Below are 20,254 nucleotides of genomic sequence, written 5' to 3' on the forward strand. Positions count from 1 at the left end.
GAATTGGACTGATAATTGAAAGTGCATAATCCTCGCCGCGTGCACAAATGATAGATGGCACTGTAAAGTCACAGCAAGGAGCCATTCCTCCGAATATATTCCAATTTAGCACGGATAATCCAATAATTTTCGTTTACCAGTCGACTCCTCTACCCTACAATTTGCATTTTAGTTAGTCTCGCAGCATTACCCCATGAATGAATGACACGCGGTAAACCGTCGTCATTCCCAACTATTTCAGCTCTCAGCTCTATTTATAAACCGTCAGCAACATCTCAGCATCGATCGAATCCCGATTTTTTTTCATTCCTTTCGATGAGTGATGTAAGTTTGCTGGGATGACTCAGACCGTGGTTTGCCGAAGATGTCGAATCTTCCGTCACCAGCTTAACAGAGTGAGTGAGCGGTGGATAAAGAGTGATTGTTTCTCGGCGAAATTGAGATATGAGCCGTGAAATGTGTCTGGCTGAGCTTTTCGTTAGATGCGAGAAGATACCCTTGTCGAGTCCCTTGGACGGACAGCAGAAGAATTATAATTTATCGGCCAATAAATTATGGATAAACAATAATTGGTGCAAGCTCACAAGGACATTTGCCAGACGGATGGAAACAACCAAAGAAAAAAGTTACTGAAAGGATCCTCCTTCCTTCGATTCGACCAGATCAACAGGAACAACGGAACACGCTCTATATTTATGCGATAACCGTGACTAATTGGAGGGTTCGTCGGAAAGCCATAATATTGGTTGATATCTTGTTTTCCTGGTGGTGTTCCAAGGGAAGGAGAACAAAAAACTCGAAAGAAATTGGGCTGGGCAGGCCTGAATTAAGCCTTTGAAACAAAGGCACGCGATTGTTTTCGGGGAATATTGTTGGGACGTGAGCTCACAATACTCCGTCCGCAGCGTCGTCAATAACATCTAATTATAAGTTTTGCAAGCATCGCTTAGAGACTTGTTAATGGAGATTTATTGAACCGCAGTCAATCGCTTCACTTTCGCTTTTGTAGTGTGCTCCCTTCACGAAAGCACGAGGAGCCAGAGCAATTGGAGGCAAATCGTAAATATTATGAATCACTCAACTGGAACAACAGGCCCAGAATCCACAAAAAAATAATCGTCGACGACGTCGCTTTCATTATTGTGCCGCATTTTGTCTTGCCCCGTAACAACCAATCATTAGTTTACATCTTACGCAGCAGCAGTCTGGTTTTAGCATTGTAATTACCCGACTCTAAGGATCGGCTCTTATTATGAGCCCTGCAATAATCGATGCTGCTGCTACGGTTGTTGTGGCTTCAATTGAGAACCCTCTGATGCTGGAATATGGAATGAAAAGAAAATTTTGGGAGTTAGGAAAAGCCCTTTTCAGAAAAAATTAAGTTATGAATTGTGTTGCTGCAGGGGCACTTTCACTGACGACCCTATCTGCAACTAGAAGCACGTCTACCAACAGCGCCAAGCAGTACATACCGTCAAACTCCAAATGAACAATAGAAGGTTTAGCAAGTGCTCAGAAGAGAAGAACGTGTTCTATTAAACTTATTGAATTTCCCTTTGATTACTATTATATATAGTTTGTTTTCACACTAAAAGCCAAGTACACTCAGGTTTCTACACCAAAAGAGGTACTAGTTAGTGCAGGTTAGAAAAATGAATTATTTATTTATGCTTGAAGTATATTATATTTTCTATAATTACCCAGCGAACCACTGTTACCGTTAGGGTTATATTCAACGCGTGTCCATTGTATAAGATACACAGGCACACTGTAATGTATGTGTTATTCTTATACCATATTTTGTGAAACTAATTCAGGTATTTTTAGCTTGAAGCTGATTACCAAATAAATCACGGCTATCGGAAGAACAGCGTGTTTTCCCTGACTTACACGAACAAAAACTTCAAGATTACAATGGACACAAGCAGGACTACCCCGAAGGCCGGCGAATCAAACTGTTCTGGTTGTAAACGGCCCAACAGTTATGACGATATGGTAGCTTGCGACGAATGCGGAAGATGGTGGCACTACACATGTGCCGGAGTAACGTCGTCTGTCACAGATCGCCGCTGGAGTTGCATAAAGTGCTTACCAGCTCCTGCGAAATCTACATCGACTAGTTCGTCTGCTCGTCGCGCCCGTTTGCAGTTGGAACTGCAACATTTAACTGAGCAGAAAGAGTTAAAACGGAAACAAAATGACCTTGACCTAGAGAAGCAGTTTTCCCAGGATAAATTCCGGCTTGAATCAGCTGCTTTGGAAGAGGAAGAAACGGATAATCGCAGTGTTAGAAACCATGTAATTGAGACTCAGGAACGGATAAAGCACACCAGTGAGTGGGTAGAAAAAACAATCGACCCTCAGATAGTTGTGTCACCTTCGCCAACTAAAATTCCGCAAGGACAACCAGAACAGACCGGGCCAACCGAACCTGTTAATATTTGTCAAGAAACTGCTGCGGCTACCGGCGGGTTGGACAACGCCATCACAACTAGTCTAAATCAGGATGTCACCCAAACTAAAAAGAAACTTTATGTCTCTAGAGATATTAAGCAGTTACCGAATACCGGCACATTAGAACATTTACAAGAGCTCGAACAGCAGCTTCAACGTTGCTGGATGCAACTTACCAAGTCAAAATCAGATCTTCAATCTCACCGAAGCCCGAGTCAACCACCTGTACCTACAGTATCATTAGATTCTCAGCAGCAAGCTGGTCCTTCGAGTCGTTCAACCGCAGCGCCTCTACCACCACATCGGTCCGGTGCTCAAGCTGTTCGGAACGAGTTAAGAGAGCGAATAACGAATACGACTCAGAATGTATATTCTAATCGCGGACATAATCCGCTTTCCACTGGAGCACCAACATACCCTCCGATCGCTCAGAGTCTGCCAATAGAGTGCAGCATACAATCACAGATTGTCCCTGAAAATATTCGTCTATCGGAACAGCCTTCCCAGATCAGCCACCGTTCATTCCACCTAACTCAGGAACAACTAACAGCGAGGCAAATAACGCCCCGCGATCTGCCAGATTTCTCAGGTGACCCAGAGGAATGGCCTCTGTTTTATAGCAGTTATAAGAACTCGACGGCCACCTGTGGATACACAGATACAGAAAACATGACACGACTACAAAGATGCTTAAAAGGAAACGCTTTGAAGTCCGTGAGGTATTATCTACTAGCACCGGAAAACGTTCCGGAGGTAATGAGAACTCTGCAGACCCTATATGGGCGTCCTGAAATTATCATAAACAAGCTGATAAGAAATGTACGGGAGTGTCCTACGCCCAAGGCTGAAAAGCTTGAAACCTTGATGGATTTTGGTTTAACCGTTAGAAATCTAACCCAACACTTAATCGCAACAGGACAGCGAACACATCTATCGAATCCTGTGCTGCTTCATGAGGTCGTCGAAAAACTTCCTTCAAGTTTTAAACTGCAGTGGGCAGAAAAACTCATCGCGTGTCCAACCGCTGATCTGAGAACTTTCAGTGATTTTATGTCACATGTGGTAGAATCAGTTAGCAAAGTGTGCTCGTACGTAGAGCAACCTTTCGTCAGGGTTGATCGAAATAAAAATAGAGAAAAGGGGTATTTCAATGCCCACATGGAGGACAAAAATGAATATGGAAATATGGTAGTGTCAGAAGTTAAGAGACACTGTCTCGTCTGCGCGAGAGATCACCGGGTCCAGGACTGTCCTAAGTTCAAAGACAGCGACATCGAGAGCCGTTGGAAATTTGTGCACACACTGAAGCTTTGTCGAACATGCCTGAACCCTCACGGGCGTCGTCCTTGTCGGAACATCAATCGGTGTGGAATCGACGGATGCCAATTTCGGCATCATCCAATGTTACATTCATCACGCACAAGTAACGCGCTCGCCAGTAATGCGAACCTGACATATCACCATTGTGGACAATCGGTCCTGTACCGGATAATACCGGTAGTAGCGTACGGCATCACTTGTTCCGTTAAGACCTTTGCCTTTCTGGATGAAGGGTCGTCGACGACATTAGTAGAATCTGGTCTCGCCCATCAGCTTGGATTACAGGGTCCGCAGGTACCTCTTTGCTTGCAGTGGACCGCCAACATGTCGCGAATTGAGAATACGTCACAGGTGATTTCCGTGGATGTATCAGAGATCGGGAAAAAGACTCGCCACACTCTGGAGAACGCACGGACGGTAGATCACCTCAATCTTCCCCAGCAGACGTTGAGGGTTGAACCACTCCAAAAACAATTTCAACATCTAATTGGTTTACCGGTACGCAGCTACGAAAATGCTGTTCCACAAATACTGATCGGGCTTCGTGATCTATCTTTGGCTGTACCTTTGAAGATCAAAGAAGGGGTAAAAGGACCAATAGCATCCAAGACGCGCTTAGGATGGTGTATCTACGGTCATGTAGATGGCGGACGAGACGTTGAACACCTCAATTATCACACGTGCGATTGTTCAGCCATAGTGAAGCTGGACACTATAGTACGCGATTATTTCAATCGGGAAGACACCGGTGTGACACCGCTCCAACCGCTGGAATCCGTAGACAACCAACGGGCTATGGACTTGCTCCAGCGAACGACGTACAAAGTTGACGGTAGATTCTGTACGGGTCTACTCTGGAAGAATGATCATTTCGAGCTTCCAGACAGTTACGGAATGGCACTTCGGCGACTCACATGCTTGGAGCGACGCATGAAGCGAGATCCAGTAGTAGGAGAAAGTATTCACCGCCAACTCCGTGATTATCAAACAAAACAATACGCCCATCGCGCAACGAAAGAGGAACTGGAATCCGCAGACCCTCGCCGTATTTGGTACCTTCCTTTAGGGGCTGTGACTAATCCTAGAAAACCAGGAAAAGTGCGCCTTATTTGGGACGCCGCTGCTGTTGTCGATGGTATTTCCTTGAATACTCTTCTGCTCCCTGGACCGGACATGCTGACTCCTTTACACTCAGTTTTATTTCGATTCCGACAGTTTCCATTTGCCGTCTCGAGTGACATTGCCGAGATGTTCCATCAGATTAAAGTGATAGAACCCGATCGTCATTCTCAGCGATTCTTGTGGCGTGATAATCCAGAAGATCCACCGCAGATTTTTCTAATGGACGTGCTAACCTTTGGGGCCACCAGTTCACCAACATCCGCGCAGTACGCGAAAAATAGGAACGCTGAGGAATTTGCAGAACGATACCCTAGAGCGGTAGAAAGTATTTTGAGGAGTCATTACGTCGATAATTTGCTCGATAGCTTTGTTACTGTCGAAGAAGCGAAATCCGTCTCCAGTGAAGTGCGCTGGATTCACTCCAAGGGAGGATTCCACATTCGTGATTGGGTCTCCAATAGCCAGGAAGTCATCCGTTTCATGGGCGAGGAACCGAAAGAAGAAACAAGAGACCTCATTCAAACAAAGGGTGCCAACGCCGAACGCGTGCTGGGCATGCTGTGGCATCATAGAATTGATACACTTACATTTTCCGTTTCGATTAGTGACGAAATACATACTCTTTTAGACACAGCTACACGCCCAACCAAGAGGCAAGTCTTGAAATGTATTATGTCCCTTTTTGACCCCCTGGGGTTGCTAGCCAACTTCTTAATCCACGGCAAGATCCTCATGCAAGAAATTTGGAGAACCGGGATAAAATGGGACGATCGCATCGATGAACACCTTTTCGAGCTGTGGAAAAGGTGGACGAGCTTGCTTGATAGTGTGGACGGCGTTCAAATCCCAAGATGCTACTTTCAAGGGGCAAATCCATCCCTTTACGATTCGATCGAAGCACACGTGTTCTGCGATGCGAGCGAAGAAGCTTATTCAGCAGTGATCTACTTCCGCGTAATCAGACCAGATGGAGTCCCACAGTGTAGACTAGTGGCAGCTAAAGCAAAGGTGGCTCCGTTAAAATATGTTTCTATCCCTCGCTTAGAGCTAATGGCTGCTGTATTAGGTGTCCGTCTGCTGTCGTTCGTTATCGAAGGTCACACAATACCGATCATGAGCAGGTTTCTCTGGTCTGATTCGAACACAGTGCTGGCATGGATTCATTCGAAACATCGAAAGTACAGGCAATTCGTTGCCTGCCGCGTCGGTGAAATATTGACTTCAACAAACGAAAGTGAGTGGCACTGGGTACCGAGTGCGATGAATGTGGCTGATGAGGCCACCAAATGGACAAAAAGTCCACATTTTGATTCAACCAGCAGATGGTTCCAAGGACCAGATTTCCTTCTGGGATGTAAGGATCAATGGCCTGTTCCGAAGAATTGTATCACAACCACAGACGAAGAAATTCGCCCATGCCATCTTCATCATGTGACGGACGAATACGTTCCAATGATCGTATATGAACGATTTTCCCGATGGGGCCGCATGGTGAGGACCATGGCTTACGTTATGAAGTATATATCCTTGAAAAAACGAGGAATTGGGAACAGAGTTCTAATGCAGGAAGAGATTCGGGCAGCAGAGATGGCGATATGGCGACAAGTCCAAGCTGAAGTCTATTCGAACGAGGTGGCCATTCTGAAGAAGAATAAACATCTACAGCAAAAGGAGTTACTAGCGATACCTAAATCCAGCGCTATTTATAAGTTGACTCCAGTTCTTGACAACGAAGGGATTCTACGCATCGATGGTCGCATTGGATTGGCAAAACAGATCACGACTGAGGTAAAATATCCTGTGATCCTACCCAAGACACATCGGGTGTCCTTCCTAATCATCGACGATTACCATCGAAAATATCTTCATGCTAATTCCGAAACCATTGTCAACGAAGTAAGGCAACAATATTACATACCGCAGCTACGCGTACTCACAAGAAAAGTGGCACGACATTGTCAGTGGTGTAAAGTGTATAAAGCACACCCAACTACACCGAAGATGGCGCCACTACCCATCGCACGGCTCTCACCTTTCATCCGACCTTTCAGCTATACCGGATTAGACTACTTCGGTCCAATACAAGTGAAAGTGTTACGATCAACTGCTAAAAGGTACGTTGCTTTGTTCACGTGTCTTACTATCAGGGCGGTACACGTAGAAGTGGCGTATGATCTTTCTACGGAGTCGTGCATCGAAGCAATACGTCGGTTTGTGTGTCGACGGGGGGCGCCACTCGAAATCCATTCCGATAATGGTCGAAACTTCTGCGGGGCGAACAATGTGCTGAAAGGGCAAATCGAACGAATTGAAACGGAAGCAGCATCAACATTCACGAATGCATACACAAAGTGGGTGTTCATCCCACCGTCAGCCCCCAGTATGGGTGGTAGCTGGGAGCGTTTGGTGCGATCGATTAAGGTGGCGATGGCTGGTTTCTCTCAAAACAAAAAGCTAAGTGATGAAGGTCTCCAAACACTCGTGATTGAAGCAGAATCTCTCGTGAATAGCAGGCCACTCACTTACCTGCCGTTAGATTCAGCAGAGCAGGAAGCTTTGACGCCGAACCATTTTCTGCTAGGCAGCAGTAGTGGTATCAAACAACCATCTGTTCTCATGTTGGATGCAGCAAAAACGGCTCGCAACTCCTGGGATCTGATTCAGCAGAATCTAAATCACTTCTGGTCTCGATGGGTGCGAGAGTATCTACCGACTCTTACTAGACGAACCAAGTGGTTTGGAGATACCAAAGCAATTGAACCTGGTAACTTAGTCATCATCATAGACGAGAACAGAAGAAACGGCTGGACCAGGGGACGAATCTTGCAGGTGATCGTCGGTCAAGATGGGCGCATACGACAAGCTGTGGTGCAAACAGCAGGAGGCATATTCCGCCGGCCAGTGTCAAAGCTGGCGGTATTGGACGTAAAAAGTAATGGTAAAGCTGAGTCTGCAACTGATCTTTACGGGAGGGGGGATGTTGCTGCAGGGGCACTTTCACTGACGACCCTATCTGCAACTAGAAGCACGTCTACCAACAGCGCCAAGCAGTACATACCGTCAAACTCCAAATGAACAATAGAAGGTTTAGCAAGTGCTCAGAAGAGAAGAACGTGTTCTATTAAACTTATTGAATTTCCCTTTGATTACTATTATATATAGTTTGTTTTCACACTAAAAGCCAAGTACACTCAGGTTTCTACACCAAAAGAGGTACTAGTTAGTGCAGGTTAGAAAAATGAATTATTTATTTATGCTTGAAGTATATTATATTTTCTATAATTACCCAGCGAACCACTGTTACCGTTAGGGTTATATTCAACGCGTGTCCATTGTATAAGATACACAGGCACACTGTAATGTATGTGTTATTCTTATACCATATTTTGTGAAACTAATTCAGGTATTTTTAGCTTGAAGCTGATTACCAAATAAATCACGGCTATCGGAAGAACAGCGTGTTTTCCCTGACTTACACGAACAAATTGTTTATTTCACTCAACGTTACAAATGTTCCTTAGAAACGTCATCTCCTCAACATAGTATCTCCTGCGCAAGTTGTTGTAAAAGTTGATTTTTGAAGAGTTTCGTTTTCCGATTTATATTAGAGCATAAGAGTTTAGTTTTACCGATAAACTGTTGTTTGTCATTTAATTTTAAAAAATAATTTCATGTAGTTTTCGGTCCAATTTCGCACCACTTTTCAAAATATTTCGACGTCAATAACCCATTTAATTATGTCTTCAAAAGTCTCAATAATTAAAAATGAGAGACTTCGGGTTAACCCACAAAACGCGTTACGTGTTGAAACACTTGATTTTGCTAGCTATTGATCGGTCCAAAACGAGAGATTAATTTCTTGCCTAATCCACCTTTTTGTTGAAACCAAAAATATAATTGAATATAAATATTATCGAAATTGTGCTTTTTTTCACTCTCACTATCATCACTTGTGAAATGTCACAAATAGAAGTTTTGGAAGCGAACTTCCAAAAAATAATTCAATATTTGAAGCATTATTCAGCATTATTTTGTTAAAAAATGATTTAGACAAATGACATTCCAAATTTTTTTCATTGTTTATCATAAATTTTCCCATTTTTCTGACAATTTATGCAAAAAAAATACTATTTAATTCTACCATATAACTCATGTGCTCGAGCGTTTTCACGATGAAAAATTACAGCCTAACGTCAAGATGCATTTTATAGATCCCCCTCGCGATAGCATTGTCCGATTTCAGATCACATAACAGATGGTACCTTTCTTTTCCACCAGACATAAAATTTATATTGATATTTATTTTATATTCGGCATTTTCGATTGTGGTAATGATTCCATTTTTTTTTGTTAGTTTCAATTTGGTGCAAAAACTACTCGTTTTAATGATGCTCCGCCAGCATTTTAGCCATGCAAAATCGCCTTTCGACATCTCTCGGATTCAGTTTAAGTGGCGCCCAATATACATGATTTCAGTTGAAACCCAAGGGTTTAATTGCTAACGAATTTCATGCGAACTCGTTTAGCCATTAGTAGCACCATCTCAGAAAATTTTCGCTGAAAAAAAAATAAATTATTTTTTTCCAATTTTTTTTCTTAAAACCAATTCTTTCGAAATTCTCAAAAAAATGTACGAATAATCCACACGATTACCAACAAGTCATCCTTTCATCGAAAGATGAGCATTTCTACTGGAAAAATGTTTTCCAAACAACAACTTTTTCCCGTTTTATTTGGAACAAAAAATACAACCCAACCCATTTTTGTGTGTAAATTCTTTGACATATAGGGAAATGTTTGCGGAGCATGTCAATCGCTAGAATTTACACCCAACAAATCACGAGTCAAACTATAGTAGTAATTTTTCAAAGAAAACATTAAATAGTTGTTGTCGATTCTTTTCCTGTGAAAGAGTCCTTCTTGCGATGTTGGTGACTTGTTGGTTATTATATGAGCTATTCACATATTTTTTTTCAAAATTAAATGAAAATAAGTTGTTGGGAAAAATGAATCATAAATTATTTTTTTTAGTGTATTTGTTAAAAATTAATTATGATATTATTTTATTTTTGACTGAAATTTTCAAGTCATTTTGTTTCTGGGCTAGTATTTTTTCTAAAAAAAGTTGGTAAAAACTCAAAAATACAGACATTTCTGATTCAATTTTAGTGTGTTTTATCACATTAAAAAAATTTTCCATTGTCATGTTTGGTTGGAATGTTTGGTTGAAATATGTGTATTATTTTTACGGGACCCCCTCTCCATTTCATAGGAGAGAGGGGTGTCATACCATCATAGGAACATTTCTCATTTTCAGAAACCTTCACATGCCAAATTTTGCTCCATTTGATTGATTAGTTTTTGAGTTATGCAGATATTTGTGTTTCATATGTATGGTAGCCTCCCCTTAGAGAGGAGGGAGGAGTGTCGAACCACCATAGAAACGTTTATAGATCCCTAAAACCTCTATATGATAAGTTCAATTCCATTTGTTTCATTAGTTCTCGAGTTGTTCAGCATCCTGTGTCAAACCAACGAAAAAAAACATTTATTGCTCCCTAAAATCTCCACATGCCAAATTCGGCTCCATTTGCTTGATCAGTTTTCGAGTTAGGCAGAAATTTGTGTTTCATTTGTATGGCAGTATGGCATTAATTCTCGAGTAATGCAGAAATTTGTGTTTCATTTGTATGGCAATCAGCTTTGTCAAAACATACAAGTCGGGGGTATTTCTTTCCACTGAGCTGTGTTTCCCTGACACGGACTTCAAAATTAATGCGCCTGGGGAATCCGCTTTGCAAATACATGCAAGTCGGGGGTGTTTTTTGGTGTTGAGTACTTTTGTACTCGCTTGTCGTTGTGCAGATCGGAATATGTTTTCCTAAAACGTACTTTTAAACTGAGAAGCCCGGGAAAATCGTCATGTCAGATATTAGAGGTGAATGAACTTCCGCGGTTCGAGAGCTACGTGAACATGAGATGTGCAATAATTTCAGAGTAAAATGTAAAATACAATGATCGTTTGGCAATTCATCCATCCACATATTTTGGTAGTCCTAGACATCATATCAAACGTAAAAAAATGAGTGGGTTACATCTATGATATAACCGCAAGGTTGACGTGGGACTACCATAGCGTAGCAATCATTTGTTTGCATTAATTAAATTTTTGGTTGAATGAAACAATTCCCGAATTCAATTGAATTAAATATATTTGCTTTGTGAGTAAAAAGATTGTATAATTATATATAAGGTCAATTCATGCGTTGTGATAGATTATGTTCTTCGTTACAAGTAAATTTAGTGAGTCCTGTTACATTTCGTATGATGCCGAGGACAAAATATGTGAACGGAAGAATTATCAAATGATTATTTTATTTTACGTTTCCTTCTGATGTTTGCATCTCTCAAGTGTATGTACTTCTCGAATCGCGAATTTGCCTGATTTGATAAACTTCAGGCACTAAGTTTCGATTTTGACATGTACGTCGAACGCATATTGTTTAATCAATAGGCGTCATTGCAGCTATTGGTTATCAACATCTTGCCTTATCATCAAATGGTATGCTTAGTAATTCAGAGAGCAGAAGATATGAAGGCATATCCTGCAATGCAAGCTTGAATAAGCGAGCCAAAGCGTGGTATTCGTACCCGCTTTTGTAATCCGTGTTAGGAAAACACTTTTCGGAGTGCAAAAAAAAAACATACGAGTGCAGAAGTACCCCCGGAAGACCGTGTTAAGGAATCATATTCTAGTTTGCACAAAGGCAAGCGAGTACAAAAGTACTCACAGTTTGCATTTATTTGCACAGCCGTATTCCCCTGACATCTTGGTTTTGAAGTCTGTGTTAGGCAAAAACATTTCAGTCGGAACAAAAATGCCCCCGACTTGCATGAATTTGTAATGCCAATTTCCTCAGACATCTTGGTTCTAAAGTCTGTGTTAGGGAAACACATTTCAGTCGGAACAAAAATACCCCCGACTTTCATGTATTTGCAATGCCGATCTCTCCAAAATTTTGATGCATTCTAAAACAATATTCGAAGTGGTAAACAAGTGGATTGCATAATATAATTGCGTAGTTGTACGTCGAAAATGTGCGGTCGTGTCCTAGATACAACCCCTCACAATTTTTTAGACATTTCTAATGGAAAACTCAAACCGTTTCCTGCATTTACTCCTTCGACCAAAATATTGTAGACTTTTAAGTAATGTCTTTTAACACGCAAAACATAATTTATTATCAATAGCAAAGTATCTGGGGTTAGAGTTAAAACTCAAAATAAGTTTCTACTGATACATTTTTGACGTGGGACTACGTCTACCCGGAATATATGGAGGGTAAAATGAAAACCTAAACACAGAACATGCAGGAAAAAATGAAAGATTTCGAATGCTTATAGCTCGAACATTTCGTACTGGATAGGAGAGATGTTTGCATCACTTGATAGGGAATATTTCTACGCATCTATCGCAACTAACAAAATGTTGTTTTTCATTAGATAAACAATTGAATAACTGTAAAATATTAGGCGTTATCTAAACGCCCTAACTGCATCGTTTTGATTGGCCCGATTTACGGTTTCCCTAACACAGCCATCAAAACCAAGCAGCCTTGGGGAAATCGGCATTGCAAATACATGAAAGTAGGGGGACTTTTGTTCTCATCGAAAAATGTTCCCTAACACAGACTTTAAAACCAAGCAGCGAAATCGGCATTGCAAGCACACGAAAGAGCCTAGAGGCGAGTGAACTGAAAAGTTTAAACCCTCTTAAAGCCAAAAAGAAGAAAAAGAACCTACGAAAGTAGGGGGAGCTTTTGTTCCCACCGAAATGTGTTCCCTAATAGAGATTTCTAAACCAAGGTGCCTGGAGAAATCGGTATTTCAAATTCATGCAAGTCGGGGGTATTTTTGTTCCGACTGGAATGTGTTTCCCTAACACAGACTTCAAATACATGAAGCGTGGGGAAATCGGCATTGCGAATTCATACAAATCGGGGGTATTTTTGTTCCGATTGAAATGTGTTTCCCTAACACAGACTTCAAAACCGTGGTTTCTGGGGAAATCGGCTCTGCAAATAAATGCAAACTGCGAGTACTTTTGTCCTCGCTTGCCTTTGTGCAGAGTGGAATATGTCTGTCCTAACATGATCTTCTAAACTTAGGAACCTGGGAAAATCGTGCAGCCACTAGAAGCGAATGAACTTCCCAGTTTCAAGCAAATTCGAGATTCGAGAAGTATGTACACTTTTGGGATGTAAACTTCAGAGGGAAATGTAAAATAAAATAATCGTTTGATAATTTATTTTTTTTGTCTTTATTGGAAAGATTTTCAGCCTTAGGCTGGTTCATCAAACGTTTGGTAATTCTTCCGTACATATATTTTGTTCTAGTCATCATACCAAACGTAAAAGGTCCGTCATTAAATTTACTTGTAACGAAGAACAATCAATCACAATAAATTAATTGACTTTACACGGCATTTGTTCATTTTTTTCACTCACAGAGCAAATATATTGAACTCAATTGAATTTGGAAACTGTTTCATTCAATCAAGACTTTAATCAATACAAACGAATGATTGCTAAGCTAAGGTAGTTCCACGTGAACCTTGCGGTTATATCATAGATATAACCCACTAATTTTTTTTTTTGGATCTCACAAAACACACTCTTCTAAAAAACGCAAATCTTCGCGTTCAGTTCTAGCTCTGCTTCCGTGCGGATCGGTCGAATTTTAGAAGATAAGATAAAGATTATTTCGTTCGTATTTTGTGGCTGCATTCAACATGTTCGTTTAACACCCAGTGATCAACGTATTTCTAACGAAAAACCACCAAATGTAGCGGCGAGGTACAATTTTAATATACCAATACCATTACGGAGCAGATCGTGCCAAAACATCTTGCACCATCATATCCACAAGCGGGGAAAGAATACGAAAGAAGGCCGATGAATGGTGCCTTTGCTGTGAAAAAACTGTCAGTTCTCTGCCGCTATCTTTGAGGATTGTTGATTCGATTGGTATGCATATCATCAAGCAACAATAGTTATTAACGTTGAATTTTGTTCATGATAACTTGACCTGTATTCTGATTTGGCACTCTTGCTGAAAGACGTAGTCCAACGTCAAAATCACCATACATTTTCAGACTCACATTCTAGGAAGATTTTAAATTGTAGCTTCCAATTTCCTATTTCAGATTCAGATCCAAAATATGGATCCATGAGTTCAGAATCCAAATTTGTTTCGTAAATTACTTGAGGCTATAGATCCTGAATCTGAATAGTTCCTTTTCGTTCTCAGATTTCATTTTCGCTTGGAAAGATTAATTTCTAATTACACATTAGGTTTCAATTTCAGATTACATCCAGATAGCAGATACTAATTCAAGAAACATGTTCTATATTCCAGTATAAATTACCAAAAGCAATACTTTGGAGTCTAGATTTGGATGTACATTCCAGTGTCAAATTATAGGTTTATATTTCAAAATTTGGGTTTCCTTCGATTCGAATTATATGAGGTTCAAAATACTTTATTCGGATTCTTGACGACAGATTCAGATTTCATACTCTGATTTATTTCAAAATCTGGTTCAAATTCTATCCAGATTGTAAATACTAGTTCTGGGTGCATGTTTCAAAGTATATGTTTAGTCTCCAGATTCCAGATTCCAGAATTTAGATTTTAGACTTCAGATTGAAGATTCCAAATTCCAAATCCCAGATTCCTGATTCCATAATTCAGATTCTAAATTCTATATTCCAGATTCCAGGCTTCAGATTCCAGATTCAAGATTCCTGATTCCAGAATTTAGATTTTAGACTCCTGATTCCAGATTTCCAGATTTGAAGACTTAAGATTCTAGATGCCTGAATATACATGTTGAAAATTGATTGGGAACGTATTTCTTCGATTCACATTCCTGCTACCGTACTCGGATTTCAGTTCTGATTCATATTTTCTAGTTCTTTAATTATTACGCATTTCAGATTTCGGAGTTATTTACTTATTTAGGACTTCAGAATTCAAGAAATTGGAATACAATTCGGTTTCTAGTAAAATGATATATATTGGCTCTGAATCAATAATTCAGATAGAGATTTAAAAATAGGCCGCCGAATTTCCGGATATAATTTTATTTCGGATTCAAATGGATCATTCGGATGCTTGAAACCAACAAGTTTTTTTTGCGTGCGTGCATGTGTGCGTGTGTGTGCGTGTTTGTGAACGTGTGTGCGCGTTTGTGCGAATGTGGACAGGTGCGTGCGCGTTTGTGCGCCTGTGTGCAAGCGTGTGCGCGTGTATTTTCGTGAGTGTGCGCGTTTGTGTGCGCCTATTTGTGTGTGCCCGTGTTTGTGCATGTTTGCGCGATTGCGTGCACGCGTTTGTTTATGTGCGTGCGCTCGTATTTCTGCGTGAAAATTTCCAGACCTAGTCAAAAACCGTGTAATTTTGAGCAAATCGTATAAAAAAATTGCGTAATTTCAAGAAATTCGCATAAAAAAATCGCTTGATTTTGAGCGAATCGCGTAAAAAAAATCACGCAAAAAACGCATAAAAAAAGAGTCCAGTGTACTTGTAAATAACATGTTTCTCCGTAACATGGAATACATGTTTGATACAAAAAAAAAATAAAATGAAGGACCGCTCAAATCGGACTATTCCTTTCTCGAGTTTTGCGCTTATCAACACATTTGGCGATTCATTTTTATTTACATAGTAAAAAGACATAGGGTATTTCCACCTGAAAATCCATTTCCACTTTCGAACACAGATCAATTTTATTAGCGCAAACATCAAAGGGCCAAAAACGCTTATCACGATGTTATTGTAGAACATTTGGGAGTTCGATTTGTCGAATTTTCTTATTTTCCTTCAGAGTTTTCCAAATATTTCAAATTGTCATGTTAAGCTGTTAATATGATTGAGCAATATTTTTATGGGACTCTCCTTATCCTTCCAGAGGGGGGAGGGGTGTCAAACCATCATAGAAACATTTCTTACACTATTAAATGTTCACATTCCAATTTTCGTTCCATTTGCTCTATTAGTTCTCGAGTTATGCAGAAGTTATGCAGAGGAGGTAGGTATGTCAAACCATAAAAAAAACATTTCTCGTACCCAAAAACTCTCACATGCCAAGATTGGCTCCTTTTGCTTGATAGTTCTCGAGCTATACAGAAATTTGTGTCTCATTTGTATGGCACCCACTCCCTTAGAGATGGGATGAGGAGTGACAACCCATCATAGAAATATTTCGAAAAAGGAATAGTACGATTTGAGCTGTTTTTCATTTTATTATATTTTCTGTATCAAACATGTATTCCAAATAACGGAGAAACATGTTATTTACAAGTGATTGAAGAATTTTGAACACTGTCCGCGACGATCCATTTTGTTAAAATAAAACTTACGATTGAAAGCAGCAAACGTCCTTTAACATGCGAAATGAAAATAAATATAACCCGTTCAAGCAGTTTCAATCGTCAGTGAAAGCTTCTACTTATATACTTGTAAGAGAACGAAAGAGGAAAGAAACGAAACAGAAGAATTAATGTCTCAGTATGCGTTGAAAATATTTTGTTTCCACTTCACCGCGATACACTGAAATTAAATTCACCGAAAATTAGTGTAGTGGATGTGAGAGGTGTATGTATGAAATTCAATCTCATTTATTAGCTTCGAAAATAACTAGCCCTGGTTCTCATTGTTAATTTGTATCGCTTCTTCTAGACACCTGTAACTGTAGCCACATGCGATTCTGTATTCGTTGCACCATCACTATTAGCTATCTTTGAAAACGCATAAAATCAACAATGCAATTATACACAAGCACTCTCCACCTAACGATATGAAAACCAAACCGGCATAGCCCATCTAATATGTTTCTTATGCCCGTCAATACAAGCTCTGTTATATGCTTCTTTCGTACATGTTCTGAGAATGCATTCTGAGTGGGAAATTTGTTCACGTCCGTGAAAATTTGTGTTTTTGTTCCTCATCGGAAAATATTAGACCCGTATTTATATTTATTTTTTCATTAGGGTGCCTAAAAATCGCTTAAAATCCTGAAATTAAAGATGTATTCTTTTTCGTTTTTGAGTTATGATTTTTCTAAGCTAACCGATAACATAACATATTAAAATGAATAAAATGAGCAGGTCTTCCTTGAGAAAGTATTACACCTGCGAAGAAATTGGACTCTAGTTGTACCTGGCGTTTTTTGTAGAATTTAAAAAAAACACCATTTGATTTGATAAAGCGATCATCTGAATCGGTCTAGTAGTTCAAAGGTTATGAATTTTTGAAACATGTTATTTTTGGAAAAAACAGAAAAAAATAATTTTTAGAACCATCCTAAAATCGAAATGGTCACCCTAACGAGAAAAAATACGGGTCTAATATTTTGCGATAAGGAACAAAGCCACCAATTTTCACGAGAATCTGAAACCTACTATATCGGTTTGGCATGGATTGTATGTATTTATAGATTGTTGTAATTTCAAAAGTTTGTTTTTAAATCAGTTTTTCAACTATTGAAACATGTTTTTGAATCAAGAAGTAGCAAACATCACTCGTAGATTGTCATACCACTACTAGGCTACTAATAATGCACGTAATAATTAAGAGACAGTAGAAAAAATAATCGATTATCCTTCGAGCCGGATTTGAACCAGCGACCTATGGATTTCTGCTACTTATCATTGTGTTGCCGCTACAGTCCACCGCTCTACCAACTGAGCTATCGAAGGCTTGAAAATCAGTAACTTTTGTTCAAAAGACGTTCTAAGTGAAATACAAAGGTTTTTTTTCAAAAAAAAAATCGAAATGTTTCAGTTGGAAAGTTTTTGAAACATCTATATTTGAAAATTCTTATGTGGATTCCTTATTTGGGCTATATGTTGAAGAATTAGACTCTAACAATTAGTTTAAAATTTTTACATTTCACGTGTTCGAACCGTGAGTCAATACAAACATAAATACTTGTGTTGTTCGGTAATTTTTCGAAGATATCTGGGTTGGTCGGGATTTTTCACCTATTGAAAAAAAGAGTCACAGTCAAAAGTAAAAAAGCCTCCTTCGAGCCGGATTTGAACCAGCGACCTATGGATTACTGGTGCGCCTTTGTAACGCTACATTTGCCTCTACAGTCCACCGCTCTACCAACTGAGCTATCGAAGGTTGCGGGATCGTTGCGTAGTGAAGGATCCATTTGTTATGCAGTTTCAGCACAACATAATTATGTTGTGTAATGGATACGTAATAAACATTATGAAATCTTTATAAACAAAACAGACTGGTTTCGCTGCAAAGATCAGCGGTAGTCACGCTATTTTTCTGTGGTTGATTTTTTGGGATTGTTTCCCTAGCATATAGCGCTTTCAACATCGTATCTATCTGTTACTTCCTCTTCCAAAGTGAAATGTATGATACGGTGGATCGATGCTGCTTGCTCTAGCAAATAGATAGGTATGTGCGCTCTCGCCCCCATTATCAAATCGTGGGATCGCGTTTGTTTTACCGCACACCTCTCAGCGGATCTTTACGTAATACTAGTGAAGCATCCGTTCATTCGATTTTTCATATATTGCTTCTGCATTCCAATTGTTGCTTACGCTCGTAAGAGAAAAAATACTTCCATATACAGTTCTGTCGATTATGGCTTTTTCGCCAGGCATGCAATCCGTTTCCCTTCCTTCGTTTTTTTTTCTTCTTTCAGTTCTCCTACATTCCCTTCATTGAAGATACCGTCCTATTGGCGGCGCTTCTTTGCTGCTTATGACGGTTCCGTTCGGTCTGTCCGCTCGCAATGCAGGAAGGGGTCACTCGTCGTAGATAATGGAAACTGTGCGCAGCAGGAAACCTTCAATCATCACTCGGCGAGAATCCCCAATAATCTCATATGTACTGGAATACTGACACACACACACACCCGTATCCGTTAAGACAAAAGTAGATCACTCGTTAAAACGGACCCGGCCACAACGGCAATGAACCTTTCGAAAAAATTTGCATACCGAGAAAACGTTAGGAGCAAAACAAACGACCCGAGAAACCGCATTCGAAAACAAATCGGCAAAACAAAAATCTGTGATCCTACAAAATTTTCGATTTTTTTGTTTGTTTACCTCCGAGTGGAGCAGATTTGCTGATTTATGCATACCGTTCGCCGTTGGGGTCTTTGGGTTATGGTCAAGAGTTATGACTTGTTGTTATTTCCATTGACTTATAAACGATCGCTTTACAAAGTAAGTTAGTGGCACTCTGAGAGAGGCGACTCTAAGTAAAACGATATTATATTTTTATATAATATATAAATTTGTTTTTGGTCTGGGGCAAAATAATGACCATTTCTGTCCCGCGAGTTGGGGGACTCTCGGGCTCATTTTGGTTGCGCGATGCATCGCCGTTCGACAGCCTGTGATTGATTTAGTTGATGATTTTGTCGGACGTTCGCGATGAATGTTAATTAGCAGCGTTGGTTGAAAATTGAGGAGAGACATATATATTCGAGTCGAAGCATGGTTTTGTTGACAATGTGCGATGTTTAAAGGTATTTCGTATTGCCTATTTACGGTATTTATTTTTAGACTTGAACAGAGTTGAACTTCATTGCTGTATCGATTTTCGACTGTAAGACATGGAACTAAATGGTGGTTTCTTAATTGTAGTCCCATACAACTGAACAACCATTTTAAAATGCACGTGCAAAAGACTCGAGAAATCTGTGATGACTTAGAATTGATTTTGCGGATAAGAACTTATGACGTAAGATTACGTCTCCCTGGAATATATTTGAAGTACAAATTAACATTCATGTTTCACGCTCTCACGTTCCTGAGCCATTACGATAAGATTTATTTCAAAGCGTAAATTGTAGTTTTCTCACAATTGGCAGTGCATCCAAATTTTCCACTACTTGAATCAATACGATCAAACGCAATATGTTATACATGGCATGAATTTTAATAGCGCTAGAGGCGAATGATCTTTGTGGTTTAAAGCCTCTATAATAAAGAAAATCAATGAAGAAATCATTCACAATTCTAACCAGCTGCGTGGGCTCGTGTACCCAAACGAGAATATATAAAAGAGCTCCCCAAAGGTAGGATAAATTCCGTAACAACAAGACCGTTGCTGCAAGTAATCGATTGCGGCTTATGTTGTTCCAATATAATCAAGATCATCATGCAACAAATATCTTTACGTAGTCCTACGTCAACTATACGGTCGTGTCTCGGGCACAATCCTTCAACTTTTTTCAACAAATATGAACCACTTTCACACTCAAAAGGGATTCTAAACAGGGGTTACCTAACACTCCTCTAAAACTACATAGAGCTTGTTG

At 39.9% G+C, this 20,254-nt stretch overlaps 1 protein-coding gene and 2 non-coding genes across 3 annotated transcripts in view; 1 reads left to right on the forward strand and 2 right to left on the reverse strand.

Moving 5' to 3' along the window:
- Positions 1 to 20,254, forward strand: part of LOC129774927 (centaurin-gamma-1A) — a 478,174-nt gene that overhangs the window by 381,204 nt on the left and 76,716 nt on the right. The window lies entirely within an intron of this gene.
- Trnay-gua (transfer RNA tyrosine (anticodon GUA)) lies at positions 17,559 to 17,657 on the reverse strand. The gene is made up of 2 exons: positions 17,621 to 17,657; positions 17,559 to 17,594 (listed from the first exon to the last, which is right to left on the reverse strand). It is a non-coding gene; the product is annotated as a tRNA-Tyr (tRNA).
- On the reverse strand, positions 17,982 to 18,087 carry Trnay-gua (transfer RNA tyrosine (anticodon GUA)). The gene is made up of 2 exons: positions 18,051 to 18,087; positions 17,982 to 18,017 (listed from the first exon to the last, which is right to left on the reverse strand). It is a non-coding gene; the product is annotated as a tRNA-Tyr (tRNA).

The sequence above is a fragment of the Toxorhynchites rutilus genome, chromosome 3, assembly GCF_029784135.1.
Source record: "Toxorhynchites rutilus septentrionalis strain SRP chromosome 3, ASM2978413v1, whole genome shotgun sequence".
In the NCBI taxonomy this organism is placed as follows: Eukaryota; Metazoa; Arthropoda; class Insecta; order Diptera; family Culicidae; genus Toxorhynchites; species Toxorhynchites rutilus.